The 23,808-nt window shown below is 36.3% G+C and overlaps 1 non-coding gene and 1 pseudogene across 1 annotated transcript; both read right to left on the bottom strand.

Annotated features, from left to right (window-relative positions):
• Nucleotides 1–9,250: 9,250 nt before the first annotated feature.
• Nucleotides 9,251–9,322, bottom strand: TRNAT-UGU (transfer RNA threonine (anticodon UGU)). Its single transcript has one exon. It is a non-coding gene; the product is annotated as a tRNA-Thr (tRNA).
• An 11,936-nt stretch (nt 9,323–21,258) lies between these two features.
• Nucleotides 21,259–23,591, bottom strand: LOC143630413 (protein terminal ear1 homolog; annotated as a pseudogene).
• Between the last annotated feature and the right edge of the window lie 217 nt (nt 23,592–23,808).

Consider the following 23,808-nt stretch of genomic DNA (forward strand, 5'->3'; position numbering starts at 1 on the left):
GCAGCATGTAATCGCTAAGCATCATATGCTGTGACGCGACCTAACCATCACAACACCGCATCAGCGCATTATGCGTGCAATTTAAAACCAAGGTGACATGGCAATCACTTTTGCGCTTTTTAGTTAAACTACTACACACAGTCTTAGGCCAAGTGTAGTGGGCGAGAACTTGGGGCGAAGAGGGGCGAAATTGGGCTGGAACACCGCCCCCCGGCGATAAACGGGGCGAGAAGGGGGGGGGGGGGGCGAGGAATATTACTCGCTTGTGCATGTTTGAAGAATATTATTATTATATTCTTTTGTGTGTGGTGTATATATTTTGGGCTACAACTGTTGGGTTTCAACGGTGGTCCGAGACAAAAAACGGATAAACTATTTGACCCGTTTTATTTAATATTTCGGTTTCGATAATAATTAATCCATATTAATTATTAACCTCATTAACGATACAATAAAGAAACGCAGCGGAATAAAATATTTAAAACGAACCATGAACCGAAACCCGAACCCGGATCCGATTACAAACGCGTACGAGTACAATAAACGATAAATAATAACCAACCATAGGAGGTTTGTCGATATACCTCGGTTACGAGAACCGGGAAGACACCGAGAGTATACGAGTCACGCTAGATCGACACAATCAAAGAGCAATGAAGTTCCGGCGGCGGCGGCTAGCGGCGGCGGCGGCGGAAGCAAGTGATAATGCTCAGATATGACAGAATGTTGGTTATAGGATTGTGCTTTAAGGAAAAAAGAAAATAGGATGTTGAGCTTGACTCCACTTCCCGAAGTTTGGTCTCACAATTTAATGCTCCCGATCCCGTTTGTTTGTTGAAAGCAATATTTGATTATATAGAGTGTGAAACATGTTCTAATAAAAATAATCCAAGATATTGGTTACGTGTGAGTTTTGAAGAGTATCTCAAAAAATTAGATTTGGGAATGGGTTTGGATCGGGTTGGTGAGAGAGTGAGAGAGTCGGTCAACGGAAATGACAGGATAGAAGTTTGTGAGTTGTTAGAAATCATGATCCATAATACTTTTCACCATGCATGGTGTTTTTCTTATAACCATTTGAGTTGGTAAAAAAAAACATTATTAGATTGTGGGATGACACTCAAAATTTAAATCATGAAATCTAGCTTTTTATGTGTCGGGCCTAATTAACCTTTAAGTAGGCCTTTATCTCGTTACCCCCGGTGTAACTCTGTCCGGGTCACGTTCGGGTCGGTCACGTTGACTTGACCCGAAACGTCCATAAAATCCAACAGTCTCCCACTTGGACGTATTTGGGTCAAGTATCACAACGCTGACAGCCAGAGGCGTTCTAGCTACACATAGATGTCCCCAACCGAATGTGACATTTTTAAATCCATAACCAAAGTATCTTGGAATACCTTATTGCAAGACAATGAATTTATAGTAATCGTCGTCATCTATCCTTTCTGTATAAGACATTAATTGAACAATGAGACATGGATCAAATCAATCTCATATAGCGTTCAATTATTTTAGTTCTCGATATAGAGTCAAAGTGGTCCAATCAAACACACAGTTAGTTTGGGTGAGGCCTCACACTTTACCAGTTTGAATCAACGAGGGCGCCAAAATGTCTAACTGTTACATTTGAATGTAAGAGTACAGAATCCCATCTTGACTACATACAACTCCCACTGAATTCCAGAACATTCCCAACCAGTGCCTTTATGGCTGGCAGTTACGCAACAGCGGTTGACATGATCAAAGAATATTCCTCGGTAAACGAAAGTTCTAATATGTATCTCAGGTCTAAGGATACTAAATGAGCATACTATTATCAAAACATCTTATGATCAAGATCCATGAAGATGATTTGATGCGAGTTACATCCAACGTCATTCATAATGAGGTCTGTGAGTTTGGAAGTCAACTTTTTGAGTCCAAAGTCAGAATAGTCTTAATTAAGAATCGTTCCCACGAGTCTGACCGACTACGGATAATTTAGAATATAATATTCATGGATTAAACGTATTAAAAGAACACAGTTGTATCATTCATCGTTTGCATTTAACCATTAAATCAAAAGTGAACTGAAAAGTACAACTGTTTGAATGTTCATACATCCAAATACTAAATCAAAATAAATTACTAGCAAGTCTAAGCCCGATAGCATCTCTATGCTGATCATGTTTGTCCTGAGTCATTGGCTTAGTGAACGGGTCGGCTAGATTTTGATCTGTGTTTACTTTGCTTATCACGATGTCACCTCGTTCCAATATTTCCCGAATAAGATGGAACTTCCTTAGAATGTGCTTGGTCCTGTGATGAGACCTTGGCTCTTTGGCTTGAGCAATAGCACCTGTGTTATCACAGAATATCTCGATTGGTTTGTGGATACTCGGAACCACATCAAGATCGGTGATGAACTTCTTCATCCAAGCAGCCTCCTTAGCAGCATCAGATGCGGCTATATATTCAGATTCGGTGGTAGAATCCGCTACTACACTCTGCTTGGAGCTCTTCCAATAAACAGCTCCTCCATTGAGAGTGAAAACGAAACCTGACTGTGAGCGAGAATCATCTCGGTCAGTCTGGAAGCTAGCATCAGTGTAACACTTTACAGTAAGCTCCTCTTCCACTCCCCCAAACACCAAGAACATGTCTTTGGTCCTATTCAAGTACCTTAGAATGTTCTTCACAGCAGTCCAATGGGCAATGCCAGGACTCTGTTGAAAACGACTGGTCATGCTCAAGGCATACGACACGTCAGGTCTAGTACATAACATAGCATACATGATAGAGCCAACCGCTGAAGCATATGGAATTGCTTGCATACGTTTAGATTCAATGTCCGTTGCCGGAGATTGCGATTTGCTCAACACGGTTCCCTTAGTCATTGGTACAGCTCCTTTCTTGGAGTTTTCCATTGAGAAGCGTGCCATTACTTTGTCTATGTAAGTACTTTGACTAAGCCCTAGAATCCGCTTAGATCTATCTCTTTAGATCTTTATTCCCAGAATATAAGCGGCTTCTCCAAGATCTTTCATTGCAAAACAAGATTCCAACCATAGCTTAACTTGTTTAAGCATAGGAATGTCGTTTCCAATGATCAGTATATCATCCACATACAAAATGAGGAATGATATAGTGCTCCCACTAGCCTTTCTGTAAACACAAGGTTCATCTTCGTTTTTGACAAAACCAAACTCTTTGATTTTCTCGTCAAAGTGAAGATTCCAGCTTCGAGATGCATGCTTAAGTCCATAAATGGACTTGTTCAATTTGCAAACCTTATTAGGATATTTTGGATTGACAAAACCTTCAGGCTGAACCATATAGACATCTTCAGAAAGATGTCCATTAAGGAAAGCGGTTTTGACATCCATTTGCCATATCTCATAATCATAGTATGCAGCAATGGCAAGCAAAATCCTAATTGACTTAGTCATAGCAACGGGCGAAAAAGTTTCCTCATAGTCAACACCTTGAATTTGAGTGAAACCTTTCGCGACTAGCCGTGCTTTGTAGGTTTGCACATTTCCATGCATGTCGGTTTTCTTCTTGAAAATCCATTTGCTCCCTACTGCCCGACAATCGGGGGGTAGCTCAACCAAGTTCCAAACTTGGTTATCATGCATGGACTGCATCTCAGCATTCATGGAATCTTGCCATTTCTTGGATTCCGGATCCAAGATAGCAGACTTGTAGTTAGTAGGCTCGTTCCCAGACTCGGCTACTAATAAGACTTCGGCACCATCTAGATGACATAAGTATCTAGGATTTAGTACGGGAGTCCTACTACTTCTGCGAACGCTTGTGTTCACGTCTGATGTATCGGCAACAACAACTTGTTGATCAGACTCTCCAACTTCCTCAGCAGTTGGTTGTGGTTCTTGAATTTCTTCAAGATCAACAATGTTACTTCTAGTTCCTTGACTAAGAAATTCTTCTTCAAGAAAGTAGCCTTTCCTCCTGAGAGAAATCGTATTTGTATCAGGATGAAAAAAGTAATAACCGCTCTTGTAGTAGTATCCGACGAAAATAACTTTTTCGCCGCGGGGATCAAGTTTGTCATCAGACTCACTTGTGATATAAGCATCACATCCCCATACTCTAAGATAAGACAACTTGGGTTTCTTTCCCTTATGCCATATCTCATATGGAGTCTTGTCTATCTTCTTAGTTGGAGCTAGATTGACAATGCGAGCGGCGATCATAAGGGCGTAACCCCAAAAGGAGTGAGGCAAGTTGGTTCTACACATCATCGATCGAACCATGTTTAGCAAGGTTCGGTTTCTCCTCTCGCTCACGCCATTAAGTTGGGGTGTGCCAGGAGGAGTGAGCTGTGAAACAATTCCATGCTCTTTTAGATGAGTGATGAACTCTGTGCTGAGATACTCTCCACCTCGATCTGATCGAAGTATCTTAATGGTTTTGTCAAGTTGGTTTTCCACTTCGCTTTGAAACTCTTTGAACTTTTCAAAAGTTTCGTGCTTGTGTTTCATAAGATACACATAAGCGTATCGACTATAATCGTCGATAAAAGAAACGAAGTATCTTTCATGGTTTCTAGTCATGGTTCTAAAAGGTCCACATACATCAGTATGTATGAGTCCTAATAGATCACTTGCTCGTTCACTTTTATTAGTGAAGGAGTCTTGGCGAGTTTGCCAGCTAAGCAAGATTCACAAGTGTTAAAAGAGTCCGGTCCTGAGTGTTCAAGAATACCTTCGGATTGGAGTCTTTTAACTCTTGCCTTGCTTATGTGGCCAAGTCGGCAATGCCATAGAAAAGTATCGTTGACACTAGTCTTGATACGTTTTGAAAGATGATATACGTTATTATCAGGTTGAACATCAATCTCATAAATACCATTTCGAGGTTTAGCCTCAAAATAAAAGATATCATTTAAGTAAGCAGAAATAGCCATGCCATTAAGAACATACTTAAATCCTTGTTCAAATAACAACGAAACTGAAATGATGTTTCTGGTCAAGCCAGGAGCATACAAACAATTATTTAAAGGAAAAACTAGGCCAGATGGACAAGCAAAATGAAATACTCCAGTTGCCAGAACTGGTACTCTCTTCCCATCTCCAACGATGAGTTCCATGCTGCCTTTATTCAGTTTCCTCCACTTCTCAGGTTCCTGCAAGACATTAACGATGTGGTAACCACATCCGGTATCAAATACCCATGTGTTGCTAGAGACAGTGAAAAGTTCAATAACGTATATGGAAATACCTCCAGAAGAGCCTTTACCATTGGCTCTCTTCTTTCTGATCTCAGCAAGGTGCTCGGGGCAGTTTCTCATCCAGTGCCCCATTTGGTTGCATTTGAAGCACTTGCGCTCCTCAAAGGGCGGCGGTTTTTTCTTTGCAACCACTTTGTTAGTGTTGGTGGCAACATGGGCAGCAACAGTAACTTTCTTCTTGCCTTTTCCCTTAAAACCCCGATTCTTTGGTTTTGGCTTCTTGACACCAGCAGATCGAATCATCAGAACTTGATTGGTCCTAGAAGGAATGTTCATCTCAGCCGTCTTGAGCATGTTATAAGCTCCGGCACTGTCTTCACCCAACCATTCATATTGAAATTCATTACGAACTGGTCGTATGAGTTGGGGAGATTGTTGAGAATGAAATCCGATGCCATCTCATCGGGCATGGGATAATCAAGTTTCTTGAGCTGATCGATGTGCCCCTTCATCTTTAGAACATGAGCACTGACGGGAGACCCCTCTGCCATCTTGCAACTGATGAGTTGTTTCATGGTGTCGAAACGTTCTTGACGGGCTTGTTTCTGGAACATGCCCTTGAGTTGTTCAAGCATCTCATAGGCACCAAAGTCTTCCAAGCCTTTAGCAAGCTCAGAAGTCATGGTGGCTAGCATAATACAGGAGACCTCAGCTGAGTCATCCTTATGCTTGTCAAGAACCTTTCGTGCAGCGGCTGTGTTGTTTTCAGGCTCGGTTGGAACAGGTCCATCGAGAACATACAGGCGCTTTGCCATGGTTAGAACAAGTCTTAAGTTGCGGTGCCATTCGATGAAGTTGGTACCATTCAGTTTATCCTTCTCAAGGATAGTCTTAAGGGCGTAGGGTGAAATTTCGTTTGACGACATCTGATTAATTTAGCAAAAGTAAATTTAATTAGTATTTTCGATGTTGTAGTCCTATTATTAATGACCCAATAACATTAATTAATTAGGAGTATGAGAATCTGGCTCACAGTTATTAAAGGCAGCTGTAGCACACAACATTAATAAGTGGTTAGGCAGACTGACAACGATTGCCAATTGTGAATAGAGCACAACTCTCGGTTATGAGGCCTATAGAGACAACGATTGTCTGTATAGATACGTTTAGCCTCATCTTTGCCCATTTTAAGTCTCCAGACAGCTTTAGCACATAACAGGAGAGTAAAATAATAGTTGTCCTAGTACCGTGACGTGTGAAGGTGCCGGATGTGTCAACGAAGCACTTTCACCTTGATGGGATAGGCTAGAAAACAAGTACGGTGTTGTAGCTCCAAATACCCGAAATTTCGCAGTATGCCTCAAGTGTGACTTGTAGTAGGATTGGCATAAACTATTGGTTTTAAATTGGGATAAATTTTTTTAAAATTACCAAATAGAGTAAAAGTTAAATTTTACTGTATTTATTACCGCGACGCATAGATGAACCCTTTCATCTCTCAGGACACTTAGTTTTAAATAACCTATTAAAACTAAGTTTGTAGCGATACGACTAACCAATTTTAAGTTATAATAACTTATTAGTTTTGGAAATCAAAACGCTTTTAATTTGCAAAAAAAAAATCGGTTAATAAAATGTTTATTTTCCAATTTATTTGGTATTAGGTTGGAGATATTATAATCCTATTATAAACAATCCAAGCAACCACAAATAGCAAATAACAATAATATGTAAATCCTTATGGCCAAAAGGTGATCGGTCTCGCTAGAGCCAATTAGGGAGACCGATCGAGTCAAGGGGTTCACAACACAAACAACCACAAGGATGGACTTCTCCGTGCATCCCGTCATCTTGTCCGAACTCCCACTAACTCCAAGGTGTCCATGAGCTCGTCCTCGGTTATCTTCGCGTCTTCTTAATTTCAAATTTATAAACTAACAATAATATGTCATATTACAAATTTGAACCATCTATATGGCCAAAAAGAAAACTGAAAATTAAATAATAACCTTTTTACAACTTTTGAACCAACTGTATGGCCAAAACAAGCTCAAACACCGAACACAACCAATCAATCACATAGGTCGGGGCCGGATTTACATATTCACAATAAACGAATTTCGGGTCGTTTTGACTTGGTCAAATAAAATAAACAAAACTTTGACCAATCCAAAATCACCCGAAAATAATTCTAGATCTATAAACTTTAAACGATTTAAAGTTTAAGATGGAGATCCGGTTTTAAACGAACCGGTATCGACTCGTACGTTGTAACCGCGGCTCTGATACCACTGTTGGGTTTCAACGGTGGTCCGAGACAAAAAACGGATAAACTATTTGACCCGTTTTATTTAATATTTCGGTTTTGATAATAATTAATCCATATTAATTATTAACCTCATTAACGATACAATAAAGAAACGCAGCGGAATAAAATATTTAAAACGAACCATGAACCGAAACCCGAACCCGGATCCGATTACAAACGCGTATGAGTACAATAAACGATAAATAATAATCAACCATAGGAGGTTTGTCGATATACCTCGGTTACGAGAACCGGGAAGACACCGAGAGTATACGAGTCACGCTAGATCGACACAATCAAAGAGCAATGAAGTTCCGGCGGCGGCGGCGGAAGCAAGTGATAATGCTCAGATCTGACAGAATGTTGGTTATAGGATTGTGCTTTAAGGAAAAAAGAAAATAGGATGTTGAGCTTGACTCCACTTCCCGAAGTTTGGTCTCACAATTTAATGCTCCTGATCCCGTTTGTTTGTTGAAAGCAGTATTTGATTATATAGAGTGTGAAACATGTTCTAATAAAAATAATCCAAGATATTGGTTACGTGTGAGTTTTGAAGAGTATCTCAAAAAATTAGATTTGGGAATGGGTTTGGATCGGGTTGGTGAGAGAGTGAGAGAGTCGGTCAACGGAAATGACAGGATAGAAGTTTGTGAGTTGTTAGAAATCATGATCCATAATACTTTTCACCATGCATGGTGTTTTTCTTATAACCATTTGAATTGGTAAAAAAAAAACATTATTAGATTGTGGGATGACACTCAAAATTTAAATCATGAAATCTAGCTTTTTATGTGTCGGGCCTAATTAACCTTTAAGTAGGCCTTTATCTCGTTACCCCCGGTGTAACTCTGTCCGGGTCACGTTCGGGTCGGTCACGTTGACTTGACCCGAAACGTCCATAAAATCCAACAACAACACCACTACACCCCTAAAACAAAAACCCACCATTTGCTGACTGGGCGCCACATGCCACAAAACGCTCCATTTTGTAGGCCTTCACTACACATAGCCTTATGAGCTCATCTATCCCTAATCTATTAAGCAGAGCTCAACATATCCCAACAAATGATCACTCTAAAAACAAAGCTAAAAACCACAATATATCATTTAACTAACCATTATGATATAAAATAGCATAAACATTTCACTAACAAATAAGCAGCAATATTAATCAAAGACTCCACATTGATCAATCATTCAAATGCAAAATTTCAGTAACATTAATCATCAACAGCACATCAAGAATTTATTGCATAAAAGAAGCACCTTTAAATTAAGAGCAGTGACGAAGACGCTTCTTAAGTTTCTTCAACTTATGCTTATTCATCTTCTTCTTTCTTTTCTTCTTCACACTATCCGCCCAGATCATACCCGACCCATCAACCTCCGGATCCTCCTGGGTCCAAGAATCCGGTAACCCAGATGCAGAAATCGGATTCAAGAAATACCCAAATGAAAAACTTGGGTAAATATGGACCCGATTGAAATGGGTCGGTTTGTCATCAGAAGATGAGTCGGGTAAAGGGTATTTGGAATTGGGCTGTGGGTGATGAAGAAGATGAGGAATTGCAGGTTGTGGTGGAGATTGGTGGCTGATTAATGCTCGAATTGTGGTTCCATTGATGGGTTTGCGGAGAATCTTGTGAAAAAGTTATTTATTAGTTTTGTGGGTGTTTGTGACAAACAAAGGTTAAAAAGAGATTGATTTGAGTTAAAAATGAAAATGAAAATAAAAATAAAAATAAAAAATTTAAAAAATAATATTATGCCCCCATGCAGGATCGAACTACAGACCTCCAGTTTACAAGACTGGCGCTCTACCACTGAGCTATAGAGGCACTTGTGATGATAATAACTGTAAAATCTATTCAATATGTATGAAACAGATCAAAATAAGACTGGTTGTTTGATTTTAATTTGTTTATAATAAAACAATGTCATTTGGATATATGGGTCATCAACATGTTATGTTAACCTAATAACATATTTACACAACATGTTAAATGGTCTATGTGTGTCATAAACAGGTTTAGTCAGTTGAACCGTTTAGAAAAATTACTATCCAAACCGTTTACCCCAAGCACTAACCCATTCAATTGCATATCTAGTCATGCCGTATTAACAGTCATGCCATAAATTGTCCTTGAGATTTTCTAGAAACGTGCTACTAATAGGCTAAACATGGTCAACTTGGCTAAGTAGGATGTTGTAGATTCCAACGACCTACTTGAATGATTTCTCCTTTTTACATAATTACATTTACTTGATGTTACTAGTAATCGTGACGGGACTTACAAAATGAAAGTTGGACAATGAAAAAGAATTTTTGGGTCTGTTGAGATTAGTATCCATGTATATGGATGCGATTGGTAGTCAAAACATCGATAGGGGTTTGGTAAGTTAGGTGAACGTTTTAATTAGAAAGTACGGGTTTTTTTGCCGTTACATTGTAGAAGTTGCAACGTAAAAGTAGTACTAGTTATTCAAATTCTAAGATTTCACTAAGCATTATAAAGTAATTGCTTACATGAGTATCATCATCATCATCATCATCGTACTCAGTATATCCCACCAATAGCAATGCTATGGTAGGGTCTGAGGAGGGTAAGATGTAGACAGTCTTACCTCTATCCCATAGGGATAGAGAGGCTGCTTCCGGTGAGACCCCCGGCTCGATAGTAGTTTTGCATCAAGCCTTGGACATAAGGCACATAGCATTCAATCATTAGGGACACCGGCTGATTGGTGCATGTGCCCTTGTCTTTCGGCTATCAACGCCACCACATGATGCCTGATTAACCTTCCGCCACTTTTAACATGAGTATGCTGGAAGAATAATCATGACAAGGATCTATGCCATTTTGTAACATGTTAAATTTAAGCAGTTAAAGAGCGCAGCGCTCGTTCTATTCAGACACTTTGAGTTTTGGAAGGTTTATGATTTTGCTTACAAATTTTGAGGTTGGGTTAGATTGGCATAAGTTAAAATTTACTTGCAAGTAACTTCTAAAGTTCAATAATAAAGGTTCCTGATAAGTCGAGGGTTTTCTACACTACGTGAATATCGACTTTTAGCCACACATGTGGTCTGGGCAATTTGCCACACTTCGGCTTAAATGTGTGGCTAAAAGGTCTTTGATCATGTTTGAAAACCTTCCAGAATGTTTTGGCCACACATGTTATTCTTAATGTGACCATTTTATACCTACTTAGGTACTTTTCACCACACTTTGAAAAAAACTGTGACAAAATCTAGCCACATTATAAAAACGTGTGGCGAAATGTGACCTACAGTCATAGTTTGTTTGATCTTTGATACATGTGACCAAAAACACATGCATTAGCCACAAATTGTGACATTTAACTAGCCACATGTTTTAATAGTGTGGCCAAATGTGACGAACGGCTACTGTATTGATAAGAGGTGTGTTTAAAAGGTAAAAGATATAGTCACTTATATTACGTTGTGTGGCCTAATGTCACATTTGTTAGCCACTTTTTTAATAATGTGGCGAAATATGACGAACAACCATTGTATTTATTAGTAATGTGGCTAAAACGCTTAAAATATATGGCCACTTATACGAGGTTGTGTGACCAAAGAGTAGTTTAGTTTTATATGGCTAAAACGCTTTATTTTTCCTAAATATCATCACCTTCACCTCCTCACAATTACAAACCTAATCCATAAACATCGATTGAAGCTCATTACTCTTCTTCATCACTTTGATTCTTGCTCCAAACTTCATCAACCATCCTGCGATCAAATCTAACGGGGGTTTTCAACATGATTAATTAGAACCCTAGAGATGTCAAAAAAATATTAGGGTTTGAGTTTTGTTGAGATCAGTTGGTTGACAGATTCGTTCTCGTTTATTGATTGGTCTGTAACTCGATGTTAAACAACAATTATGTAACATCCCAAATTTCAAGATTTTTATAAATATGGATTTTAAACCAAAGAGGGGTCAAAGAGGAAATAAAACAAAAGGGTGGGTGATGTATATTTTTGGATGTTCTGGATGTGTGTGTGGACAGAAGAAGAAAACAAGCAAGAAGAAGAGAACGAGCAAGAAGGAGAACAGATGATTTCACTTCTCAAATCGATTATCAAATCGAGCATTAGAAAATACATAATCATCGTCTAGTGGATCGATTATTTGGTAAGTGTTTCTAACCCTAAAGTTGGGGCTTTGTTATCTACACTTCATGCATGATGATCTAGTATGTGTTTTATGTGATTATTGATGAACTGATAGTGATAATATTGATTATGTGATCTATTACTAGTTATAATTGTTGATTCTATCATAGTAGTGTCAAACTGTGTTCAAGAGTATACCATATTTGATGAACACAGTTGATAAATTAGAGATCTTTTATGGATGTGGTTATATGATTATAATCTGTACACATAAGTTGATTGTTGTAATGCATCAAACATAAGAGGTCATTGTTAAAATGTGTGAGCAAATAGGCATTTCAGATCGGGCGTAGAGATTTAAAGTAATGATTTCAAATGAATGCACACAAGGTGTTTGTGAAAATGTCTCAACCAACAAGGAATTAAAAGAGTTGTTAAGATGTGAAATTCATATTACTGCTGTCAATAAAATTCGTATAAAATCATAGAAAAATCGGGTGAATGTGCATTATACATGCTTGAAAACCTCTTTTGATGTACTAGGTTTCATCTTTGAACACGATAAGCTAATTCAGACTTAAAACGGATCAAAACAGTAAATTAAAATGATGACAGCATGCTGTTTGAAGTTAAATTATGTTGCTGTCACGTTCTTTGAATAATCATATAAAATAGTATAAAAATCACAGAAAGATGTATTTTATATTCTTGAAAAGCTCCTTGAGTCTACTACGTTTTATATGTGAACATGAAAAGCTGTTTCAGATGAAATATTGTTCAAAACAGTTAGTTTCTAGAGCAATATAGCAAATTCAGTATACTGTTTTGACAGAAAATAGGTTGCTGGCCTGTTTTGCTAAAAATCACATATAATAAAACGTAGCTCCGATAAAGGTGAACTTTATATGCTTGGAAACCTCTATGAGTTTACTAAATTTTACTTTTGAGCATATTAAGTTAGTTCTGACTTTTAACTGCTCAAAAGTTGAGGTGAATAGGTGCTGCACAAAAGGTGCAGTACTGAAAATAGTTTTTTTCATAATAATAAATGGTATGTGCACTTGTTTAGAAGAGATTATGACATAACTGCTTTATGTAAATTATTGCCATAATGTATGAAGTTGCTAAGTAGAGCCTAGTCGTATATGTACTGATTTAACCGTTAAAATGGGGGAAGTGGATAAATGACTTGAAAATGATTAACTGATAACTTGATGAACGCATTGATGATTCTTGGCTTGTTAATTATTCGGTATGAATGAGAGTGGTATGAAAATATAAAGAATACTAATGTCGAGTGTCCACATTATGTATTCTAACTTGTTGAAAGTTGACTTTAACAAGCTAGGTATGTTGAAGCTTGGAAGCCAACGAGTCAAATGGACGAAGTGTAATCAAGCTCCTACGAACAAAGGTAAGTTTATCTTACATCTATTTTAAGAAGTTACAAGTCTTATTAGTATGTTTTGATTTATTATGAATATCAAATGGATACGGGCCGCCTTGACCCATTAATTGAAAGTTGATTCTTTTTACTATACTTAGTGCGTACTGGTTGTTTTAACTCGTTACAGTTTGAAGTTTACCCTACCAAATGTCTAAGTGGGAATTACTCGTGTCTAGAATATAAATAGTACTAGAATTGTGTAGTACGGTTTGATTTGGGTTTCGGACCAGCTTGTCGATTATAATAATAATATAGTAACTAGATGAAGATTTGACTCGTTGGTGAATATTAAATTAGTAGCATGATTTAATTAGAGAAATGATTCATTAAGTTGTTTAGATGGGTTGTAAATAATATGTTGAAAAGTTGTAACCGTTTCTAAAGTTGAATTTTAGTTGAGACGTGAAATAGCATTAAGATTAATTTAAATGGGTTGTAATTATGTTGATGGGTTCTAATCATGCTGATTAGAAACAGGTACGCGAAGCTTATGATCAATCGGGCGAGTTAAGATACATAATAAATTTAATCTTTGGAGTTGCATAACAGTAGCTGGCATAGACTACGTTGGACCTGGTTTGGCTTAATATTTTGACTAATGTTACTCCGGGTTTAATATCTTATTTATATACAATATTTAAATATTGGCAATAACTAATATTTGGTATTGGATTGCTTTAGGCGAAGCCCACAAATGGAAGCAAAAAGCCGAAGATCAAGTGCTCGGATTTGGACTCCAATACTCATCAAAGTGAAAGTTTCTAATATTGATAATGAATTATGAATAAGTTTTAAAATATGTACTATCTTTGATTAAAAGACAAGTTCATACGGATATTATACGTGATGTTCGGATATTATACGTGATGTGTGGATACATGTTAGGACTTTGGTACGGTTGACATTACTTAGTATCACCAACGATTTTTTTTTAATTGAGTCGTTCCGACCCTGACCTGTTTCGACCCTGACCCGTTCCGACCCAACCCAACCCATTTCGACACAACCCAACCCATTTGCCACCCCTATGTTTAACGTATATTGACGGGTTAGGCGAGTTGTACCTCTTAAGACACAATTTAAAAAATATATTCAAAAATAATAATAAAAAAATCATAAGTCAAATTATAAATAAAAAACGGAAAAAGTAAAAAAACTAAACATTTCCTCCATTGTCCTTGTTCAAAAAAAAATCGACCCGAAACCCGTTTTGACCCGTTCCGACCTTGACCCATTTTGACCCGGACCCGTTATGACCCGAACCTTATGACCCTGACCCATTCCGACCCGAACCATAACAACCCCTTTTTTAATTGACCCGTTTGGACCTGACTCGTTTCGACCCATAACCCGTTCCGACCCATAACCCGTTTCGACCCAACCCAACCCATTTGCCACCCCTTTGTTTAATGTATATTGACGGGTTATGCGAGTTTTACCTCTTAAGACACAATTTAAAATTATATGCATAATGGGCCATTAGAGATTTCAAGGCCCAATATGATCCATTAGGACATGTATGAGTTGTTTTTGTCTATTATGGTCTAATATGACTCCCTATAACACGATATAACCCTTAAATATCTAATGTTACATATCACATACCATAATAGACCACTAAGAGATTTCAAGCCCTAATATGACCCATTAGAGCGACTATGACATGAAAAAGGCTATAATGGGCCACTAACACCAACAAGGCCCAATAAGACCTATGATGAAAGTATCACATGTTATCGGCCATTAACATCTAACTATGACTAATGACATTCCTACACAACCTTCTTAGAGTAACTACGATGTGATAAATGCTATAATGGGCCACAAACACTAGTTAAGGTCCAATAAGGCCCATTGATGAAAGTAAGACATTTTGTTGGGCGTTAACCAAACTATGACTCACTAAACTCATATTCAACCCTTTTAGAGCAACTATGATATGATAGAGACTACAATGGGACACTAACAACAATCAAGGCCCAAGACGGCCCATTAATGCAAAGTATGAAGACCAACTATGCCTATGGCTCACTACACTCATATACAACCCTCTTGTAGCAACGGGGACATGATAGATGCTATAATGGCCACTAGTACCATTCAAGGCCCATTTATGAATGTATGACATGTTTTGGGCGTTAACATCTAAGTATGACTAATGATAGTCATATACAAACTTCTTAAAGCAACTATGACGTAACCAAGGGACACTAACATCTAACTATGAGTCTAAGACTAATGATAGCCAAATAAGGCCTATTTACGAAAGTATGGTGTGTTTCGGGCGTTAACACCTAACCATGACTAATGACACTCCTATACAACTCTTTTAGAGCAACTGTGACATGATAGATGCTATAATGAGACACTAACACCGATCAAGAACTAGTATGACCCACTAATAAGCGTATGGTTTATTATTGGGCGTTAACACTGATTACTACACTCTTATACAACTCTTTTAAAGCAACTATAAATATCACTTGTATTTATTTTATATGTTTTTATATTTAAAATACAATTTGTTATATTATTTAAGGTTTAATTAGTTGTTATATATATACACACACACACACTAACAACTCTTTATTTAATTAAAATTAAAAATATTTAATTCTATTTATTTCCTATTAATTTTACTTCCCTCAAAATTTCAAATTAAATTCACCCCCTTTTCTTCAAAAAAATTTTGAATTACCCTCTCATTCTTAAATCTAATTTCATATTAACCTACCTTTTTTTCTTTCTCTTCATTACTTCTTATTCTTCTTCTTCTTCTTCTTCATCTCTCTACACCCACCATCTTTCATCTTTAATTCTCTAACTCACTCAATTTTTAACCAAATCCTTTGATTCCGGGCTCTACTCTTGTTATTTTTGCGAGAGGAATTCACGTATGGTGTCGGTTTCCATCAATTATATGTCGATTTTTGCCGGATTCGTGTTGAGTGTGAGGAACCCTAAGAACCAAGTTTGGGGATTTTCAATTTTAAGTGTTATTTCTTGTAATTGAAGCTTAGTACATCTTCTTTTATCGCTAAAAAGGTATGTATTTCACTTGTAATTGAAGCTTAATACATCTTCTTTCATTGCTGACAAATTCGTTTTTGTTTATTTATTGGTATGTAACTTGATGTTAAACGATGATTATTGAACGATTTTTGATTCTAGGATATAGTACTATGAGTCTAGTTTCCAGAAAGGTAAAGTTTGTAATTTTTGGACGAGTTTTGAATAGTTTTTATAATTTTACAAAAACACTGGTCAAAGCTGTTTGGTGAGTTATATTCCGGTCTGTCTTTCCGACACCATAACTCCCTAATGACAAAACCAAACGGGTTGGTTCCAGTTCTGAAAATTAGTATTATGAGCTTTGAAGACAACCCAATTGGTCTTGCACAATTTGGATTAATGAGTTGATAGAACCATTAAACAAGTGTTTGTTGTGCAATCTGCTGAATTGTTGGTACATATCTTTAATGCTTGAATTATTGTGAGTTTTGTATGCATGAGAAAAATATAATAAAAAATGTTTGAGAAACCTAATTCAAATATTCTACTATGGTCAATTTTGTAGAATTTTTACTTCATCTTTTCATAGTGAATAAAATAAGTTTGTACATGTTATAATCTGTCTCGTGAACTAAGTGATCATAAGTTAAGTTGTACAATGAATGTTTGGTTGATTTGCCATGATACGATGTGTGAATACATGTTAGGACTTTTTAGCAGTTGTCTAATGTGATTGTGCGTGAAGGTCGTTGTGCTATGCGTCGATTCAAGTTTTTATTTTTATATTTTTTACCCTGTATATGTATCATATATTTTTCTCTCTTTATAGGGTTGGAACACAGAAAAATGGCTAAAGAATACCGCGAGCGGGAGAGACAACCGCACGAAAGAGGGTAATGATGGCAGTATATCTCAGCATACGGGCGGTTCAATAGGGTTTGATGACCATCGTATCCGCTTGGTAAGCTAGTTTTATTTTTAAATTCAATCTTAAAAAATTAGGTCGAAAATTATAATTGTTTGTGCTTTAAAGTTTATTACATTACTTCTTATTAGGAAAAAGAACATGGTCGAAAAGTTAAGTGGATTGAAGTATTCTTAGATACCCACATCAGCAAAGAAAGCAAGAAAAAGTATTGGGTGGGCGAGCTCAACATTAATAGCCTTGTTGGATTTGACTTTTGTACGGAAAAGTCTGAACACGCATTTGTAAGTTATCTTTATCATTTTTCGTTTTGTTATATAATTAGATATAACATATCAACCAGGGGCGAGCAAATGAAATAGACCGTTTCATATTTCATATACATGTGGTAACATAAAAACTGCTAACACTATAATTTAATATACATGTGGTATACTCATAAACGGGTTGGTTCGGTTTATAACTAAAAATTTAAATGAAAATTACATACTGATTTTGTGGGTTTAATATATAAACGGGTTGGTTCGGGTTCAGGTCCATGTAACCAAACCGGAACCAAACCGTTAGTAACGGTTTGGTTTGGTTTGGTTCGGTTTAAAAGTTATACGGTTTGGTTTTGGTTTACATAAATTAAAAACCGTTACCAACAGTTTGGTTTATAGTTTGACAAAAAATCGCGAAAACCGGACCATGAACACCCCTACTTGGCTTTGAGGTTTTGCCTTACATTAACCCTTTATTAGTTATGATGCTAATATTTTTAACTATCTTAGGTTCAAAAAGTTAGAGCCGAAATGGAAAAAGAACTAGAAAATGAAAGAAAGTCAAGAAACGAGTTGGAAGAACGAGCAACGAATGGAACAAATGGAAAAAGAACGTAAGGAAAATGAAGAAAGGAGGCAAAAACAATATGATGAGCTTATGAGAAAGTTTGAGGTCGGTAGTAATTAGTAGTAGTTTCAAATATTTTGAATTTATAACTTATTAGTGAATGTTTGGTAATGTAAACCTGTTTTGAATTTATGTTGTTGGGTTTGTTAAACTTATGAAAAAACATGTTTTGAATTTATGCTAATGTGTTTAGTTACATTTTTAGCCACATTAACAATAACCTCCAGTGTCTATATGATATGATTGGCCATACAATACATCACTGTGTGTGACGAAAAGTTTGACATTAGCCACACTTTAAATTAGGAAAAACATTATGTGTAACAAACGGTAAGACAATAGCCACACCACAAACTACAAAAGAGTGTTTGACTGGCAAGTTCACATTTTTTGCCACATTGACAATAACCTCCAGTGTCTATAAGATATGATTAGCCACACAGTACCTCACTATGTGTGACGAAAAGTTTGACAATAGCCACACTTTAAATTACGAATAGCATTATGTGTGACAAACGGTAAGACAATGGCCACACCACATACTACAAAAGAGTTTTTGACTAGCAAGTTCACATTTTTAGCCACATTGACAATAACCTCCAGTGTCTATATGATATGATTAGCCACACAGTACCTCACTATGTGTGACAAAAAGTTTGACAATAGCCACACTTTAAATTAAGAAAAGCATTATGTGTGACAGACGGTAAGACAATAGCCACACTATAATCTACAAAGGAGTGTTTGAGTGGCAAGTAAACATATTTAGCCACTTTTAATATAATATCCAGTGTCTATATAATATAATTAGCCACGTTATTATTAAATTTAAGTGGTCATTGCTTTTCTATATCCACACGGTATAGGTCACAATGCATGCTTAACACAACCCTATTGGACACATTATTATAAAATTCATGTGGCTGAAACATTAATTCATGTGGCTCTATACGTGCAATGGTCACTCATAGTAAATAGTCATGTGGTCATTTTCTACCGTTTAGCCACACTTATTGGAGAGGCTTCTTGATGGCCAGCAACTAATGCATGTACCATTTAGCCACACTTATTATCACATAAGGCCACTAAAAACTGTGTGTGGCCATATCATACCCACGGTGTCGCGACCTTTGGCCACATATGATCTGAACCAAATGTGTGTGGCTAAAGGCCTACGGCCACACTTTTTTCGTGTGGCTGAAGGTCAATATTCACGTAGTGCTAGTTTGTTGGTGTCTTGTATTTTTGGTTCACGTTGATAAATTTAAAGTATTTCTGGTAATGGGTTCCTTTAGTTAAAAGAGAGACGAAAGACTCTCGTGCATAACACAACGATTGATCATCACTATCCATTGAACGAGAAAACACAAAGTTCTCAACATTATCAAGAACCAAAGACCAGTGTTATTTGATTTTATTGTGAGGAATTTCATATTTTATTTTACGTTTAACACTTTAGTATGTTCTTTTATATGTTTTCAATTGATACTTTATAAAAGATCCATAGTTCGACAAAAAGGGTCAGCTAGAAAGCATTATGCACCTACACTATGTATAAAACGACAGGGCATCCAAATAGGGTTGGTTTAGTAGAATTTGTACGGCACAAAGTCAAACTCCTCTATTTTGTAAGTTATGCATTGAAAATGGTTTTTCTTTTATATGAATAATAATATAATAAAATAATTCATATCAAACGTTTTGATAGCCATGACCATGTTAAATTCATAACTCTGCACGACTGCATGTTGTAAAATGCAATAAATCTAATATATATTTTAGAAAGATCAAAATAGTATTTTAAAATAATTATTAGGCTATATGTAATGGAACGGATACATTAGTAGGCAATCTTTTACACGTGACGTCATGGGGACGATCTTTATTTTAAAATGTAGTGGTTTGTAGTCTAATATTGTCTCATCACATCATATACATATATATATATATATATATGATAAAATATTATTATTTTCAAACATAAGCATACGATAAATACATCCCCCCCCTCAAAGAAATCGTGGGGTGGGGTGAGGGGTTCATGGCTACATTGGGGCGATTTTGGGACATTTCAAACACAAATCACCCCACTACACTTTGTCTTATGTTTTCATGTTGTTCAACGTTATGACGTTCTAATACTTAAATTTAAATTTATATATTAATACTAACATAATATTGGAAAAATACCATTACCTTTTGAAAAGGATTGTCTAAAGTAAGTAGGCGTACACCAATACAGTTTATTGCAGATGCACAAAAAACTAGTTTACTGTAACATGTATTAACATTATTGTTTTAGTAGAATTTAATCTAAGTGTAAAATGTTTAAACATTCTAAAATCCAAGCTTTTATGTATTATAGCTTAGTTGGGGTCTACAAGATATATACCTTATTTTAATATTCAAGTAAAAGTTCCGCTGGTACATTGATGGTATGTCGTACACACATATGTGACACTTTATGTCTATTGTAAGAAAGTGATGTTCATCATACGGAACCCAATGCGATTGAGATTGCCCCCTCCTTTACCTGATCAAAATGTTAAAACTAATACATACAAAAAAAATTCAAGATAGATGACTGGTGGTAGGCTGTGGATGTGGACAATGTGGCTTAGGCGCCACTTTAAAAATTAGTTCAACGCAGGGTAAAATTGCCAGAATCTCGTCAGCGTTTAAAGGGGCGCAGATTAGATAGACGAAGATGGTGGTTTGGTCGGGTTTTAATGCTTGATGAAGTTTTTTTTAAGTCAAAAAGGTAAATTAAGCTAAACGACGAAAATGAACAAAACATCTCATGCGCAAAGGCACAAAGGTCTCGTCTTATTATAAATAAATAGATAATAGTTAGTTACATTTCTAGTTTTATTTTAGTAACACTTACTAATGTAACATTAACTCTACGTCTATTTGTTTATAATAGGACGAGACCCATATGCCTTTGCATATGGGATGCTCATGTGACTTTAATTTGCACATGGTATTTTCTGTTCATTCTTGTCATTTAACTTATTTTACCTTTTTGACTTTCAAGGAAAAAAAAGCCATCAATAGATATACTCCTATTATAAATAAATAGATATGATTTAATGTTGCGTCTTATAATAAGTTTACAAAATTAAAACTTGATATGTCACACTTGTTACTTCATTTTTTATGTTGTTTCAAAGTTAGTTAATCATCACTCGTACCGCTTCTCCTATAACTCTTAGCATTATTTAACTTTTAAGTAAGAAAAGGTAAAAGAAGTTTAAATTCACAGTTAAAACTAAAAATGTTAAACTTGTTACTTTTCAAAGTTAAGCTCCAAATATGTTATTTCAAAGTTTGTCAATCATCACCGCCACCGATTCTCCTACAACTCTCGCAATACTACTTATCTATCAAACTAAATTCATATGTTCTAAACAACGATCGATGTTGGCTTAGTTAGTCTCTGGCCGTCTCGAGCCGGATCAAACACCACTGGCATGTACTCCTTCGCCTCGCATGGAAATCTCGAGATCTTGAAGTGATCCTTCAATGTATCCAAACCCTTTCAAAATTATAAATATAAATTTAGTGCCTAGCTTGATCTATAATAATAACAAAAAAAAAACAAAAAAGGAAGAAGACATTAAACCAAAATTCGAATGATATATAGAAACCTGAAATCTAGCATAAGAAACTTTGCAGATCTTTTGTGAGTTAAAAACCTCCCATTTTTTATTGTGAAACGCCTTGTACAACCGCATTGCTGCCTCTGGCGACGTCATATTCACGAACCCATAACCCTTGTTGCACTTGTTCCTTTTTGTAACAATTCAACAAATTTGTTAGGAGATCATCAAGATTGCTTATAAAATATTAAACACCCAAGGTAAACTATTTAATCGGTCTAATTAACATACATGAAGTCGATAGGGAGGTAGACGAAATCATAGGAAGACAATGGCTCCCGTATGTTGTTGTCACTGTCACCACCACCATCATTTATCTGCTCGTTGCAATGAATACAATGAGTGTCTAGCAAGTTCAACAACAATTTCGTACTGCACAATTTATGAACGGAAAACTCTTTATAACTTCCCATTAGAAATGTATAAATTCAAGAACACAAATAAATAACGGACTAGACCTGTATTTATTTGGAATGTTTTTTTTATCATAACTGTTGTTCTAGAGTCCAAAATACCCGAGTCAGAAATAACCTCATCTTCCTTGATAAGAAACCTTGGATCGTATTCATTTATCGTTTGTCCCAAACATTTACGGTGCTTATAACTCCAAGCACCACCGTTTGGTAGTTGTGATTGTTTCTTTCCTGTCTTTCTTAACGAATCGAGAGGCGAAAGAGGTAGAGAACGTTTGGGACCCTTTTTGTGAGCACCAGGACGGCTAAACTCGACTCTTAGCGATTTTCCGTTAATTCTTTTGCCATTCATGTCATTAAGAGCCTTAGCAGCATCTCTAGTGTCATAAAACTCAACAAACATCTTATTCTTTTCCAAGTGAGTCCCTCTAAATTCTTTCACACACCCTTCAATTTATTAGGAAGTGAGAAGGAAACAACATTAATAATTAGTCAAATGAAAAAGCATGAACATGACAAAAATATAGACAAGAGTAGAAACAAAATTTCAAATCAGATTGATCCCAAAATGGTCAAGGAAAGGGACCTATCACAACAATATCCCCAACATAATTTATAATGGGGTTCGAAACCGTAAACTGAAGTAACATAAAGAGGTGATGTGACTAACATAATAGAGAATAATATGTTTAATTACGAACCTTTATAAAAGATAAGATATCATGTACGTGCATCTTGAATTAACATAAAATCAAGAAAATAAGTTATATAAATTTTCATATAGAGTTACCGGTTATGTTCACTCCATATAACTAACTTTGAATATGGAACTAAGAGAATCATATGATAACTTTTATCTTGCAAATATGGTATATAATAATTACATAAAAAGAACGGTAAGTTTTTTATACAAAAGAATGAGTAGAAATTAATGCTAACTAAAGTAATTATTTAATGAAGTACTTGTCACTATATATGTATAAATAGTAAAATATGTTAACATATAAACTGTTTTATCAAAAATGAAATGCAAATTGCAAAATAACGAAAATAAATAAAATTACCAAAAGCAACAAAACTTTCTTTAACGGTTTCATCAATGCCACTGGCGTCCAAGTTGAAAACAAGGGTCCCTTGGTTGTAGCCATCCGCGAGTTCAATGAACTGCACCCAAACAGCACGACCGCCTATGAGTCCAGGCGCTGGTGGAGGGAGCGGTATGGACGAATAATAATAACAATAACTGTTACCACCAAAGTTATACAACATGGCATAGTTTTTATGTGACACGAAGTGTTCCCTCAACCGATATTGTTGTTGCATGTGTTGTTTTTTTATCTAGTTACACGCGTCTCTCGCGTGCCTAAGATCGTAAAAGTGTATGGTAACTAGCCCGTGTGTAATGTCTGCCATTTGTACGGCTCTAATGTCACCGAAAACCTCCAAGTTTTGTCGGATAGTTGATTCGGTGACTTGAAGGGGACTGAGCTTAAGAGAAGAGTTCGTGTCGGGGTGGTTGATGGAGGTGGGAGTGGTGGAGAGTAATAAACAAGCGGTGGCGGTGGCGGTGGATGATGATAGTGGTGATAAATTGGCCGAAATTCTTGTGCCATTGGGTTTAAGATGTGATAGTGATTCATGGTTGAAAGATGGAAATAAGTGGAAGGTGACACTAGGGTTTATATGTTGTTATTATTATTATTGTAACTTATATATGTTGAAGTTTGTGTTTGTTAGTGTGGGGTCAAAGTCTATGCAAAGAAGCTGCAAGGAAGCTTGGGTGTTCACATGTAGGTAATATACAAGTGGAATTGTGTCTTGAAAAGCATA

Source organism: Bidens hawaiensis, unplaced genomic scaffold, assembly GCF_021521415.1.
Source record: "Bidens hawaiensis isolate Kalapana, Puna unplaced genomic scaffold, B.hawaiensis_p1.1 tig00005663_1, whole genome shotgun sequence".
Lineage (NCBI taxonomy): Eukaryota > Viridiplantae > Streptophyta > Magnoliopsida > Asterales > Asteraceae > Bidens > Bidens hawaiensis.